The following is a 1638-nucleotide window of genomic DNA, read 5'->3' as shown; positions in this document are numbered from 1 at the left end:
GTTTGAAGGAACTGGCAGAGGTGAAAAAGAGGGGAAGAAGCATAGGAAAGAGTTCTAGGAGGAAAACGTGGCAGGAGATGATGTCCTTCCACGGGAGACCTACCATGGGTCAGGCCCTGCTTTAAAGGGCTTTGTGCATACTATGACATTTAAATACACATTATAGGGCTTCCCTGGTGGTCCAGTAGTTGAGAATTCGTCTGGCAGTGCAGAGGACACTGGTTCCATCCCTGGTCTGGGAAGATCCCACATGTCACAGAGCAAGTAAGCCCATGTGCCACAACTACTGAGCCTGTACTCTAGAGCTGGGGCGTTGCAACAACTGAGCCCACCTGCCCTAGGGCCCGTGCTCAGCAGCAGCAGAAGCCACCACGAAGAGAAGCCTGCACACAGCAATTAGAGAGCAGCACCCGCTCACTGCAACTGGAGAAAAGCTCATGCAGCAAGGAAGACCCAGCACAGCCAAAATAAATGAGTCTTTAAAAAAAAAAAGACGTTGTTGTTTCCTGGGGAACAAAAGAATAAAACTCATCAGGTAAATAACATCCCCATGGTCTTCTACGTGGTAAGTGGATAACCTGGCCTGGTTATCTAGTTAGAATGCCCTTTTTTGTAACCCGTATGCTACAGTCTTCCTAGCTGTTCAGAGAACTATCGGTTTTACGTGATGACTGAAAGAAATCACAGGTCTGGTAGACATGTCTCAGGCAGAGAATTGATACTGGGAAAGGAACCCTGGGAATAATAATGCAAATGGATAAGTTTGTGAAACACAGTAATAATTCTATTTCTAGACGTACTTTATTACCGGATTATTTATGGTGCCATTTACCAAATGGAGTGTTGGATTTCACGGGGCTTAACTGGGTTGAAGTTATCCAGACATCAGTAACCCACATCAAAACCAGGACGAATCAAGAAGTAATTCGAGTTTTCTGGCATTTTTGCCTCAACAATCTAAAATCTAGGGCACTATTCTAGGATGATCCTCCTTCTTTTTGGTTCGAAAGACTTCTCTTTTCGTGATTTTTCTGGTCGAGGAGGCTGTCTGGCCACGCTGCGGCTCTTGGAGAGCAGGTGATTACTGATCACTAGTGTTTTCTGGGCGAGACAGTTGCGCTAACCCCCTCCCCTTCCCCCGCCCCCTCCTCCTCCCAGTCTGGAAAGGTGCAGGATCCGCTAAACCGTGCATCGCACAGCGGCGGCCGGAGCAGACGCGGGATGGTAGCGCGTCCCCAGCAGAGCAAAGGGGGGCAGCGAGAAAGCCTGGGGAAGGTACGGGCGGGGAGTCGGGGTGCAGACACCGCCGGGAAAGAGCAGAGGGTCCATTGGGCGGGGGAGGCAGTGGCCGAGTTGCAGGTGTGGACGAAGCTGCCCTAGGCCCACCCTTTGCAGCCGAGGGGGCGGGGAGCCGGGCCGCGGGGGCCCGGAGACTGCGGACGGGGCGCGATCGCCGGGCGCTCGCTCGCCCCCCTTTCCCAAGGACCCGGGAGACGGGGCCCTCGCCCGCGGGCCCGGCCTGCCGGCGCCAGCACCGCAGCGCCCGCGGCGGCCGCCACTGCGGCGCACTGCCGGCCGCCAGGGGGCGGGAGCGGAGCCGGGAACAATGGCCGCGCTCGGCCGCGGGCCGGCGAGAGG

At 55.3% G+C, this 1638-nt stretch overlaps 1 protein-coding gene across 5 annotated transcripts in view; it reads left to right on the top strand.

Moving 5' to 3' along the window:
• Nucleotides 1-859: 859 nt before the first annotated feature.
• The window catches only part of STAU2 (staufen double-stranded RNA binding protein 2), a 320999-nt gene continuing 320220 nt past the window's right edge, over nucleotides 860-1638 (top strand). Inside the window, exon 1 of one of the 5 annotated variants that reach the window (XM_040262049.1) lies at nucleotides 860-1077. The gene's annotated coding sequence lies outside the window, so the exon portion shown is untranslated. Of the gene's footprint in view, nucleotides 1078-1156; nucleotides 1276-1638 lie in introns of those variants that run through there. The other 4 variants (XM_040262041.1, XM_040262048.1, XM_040262045.1 and 1 more) reach the window with 4 other exon arrangements.

This window comes from Oryx dammah, unplaced genomic scaffold (genome assembly GCF_014754425.2).
Source record: "Oryx dammah isolate SB20612 unplaced genomic scaffold, SCBI_Odam_1.1 HiC_scaffold_19, whole genome shotgun sequence".
Lineage (NCBI taxonomy): Eukaryota > Metazoa > Chordata > Mammalia > Artiodactyla > Bovidae > Oryx > Oryx dammah.
The sequence above is the reverse complement of the archived record's forward strand: the minus strand, read 5'-3'. Positions and strand labels throughout refer to the sequence as shown.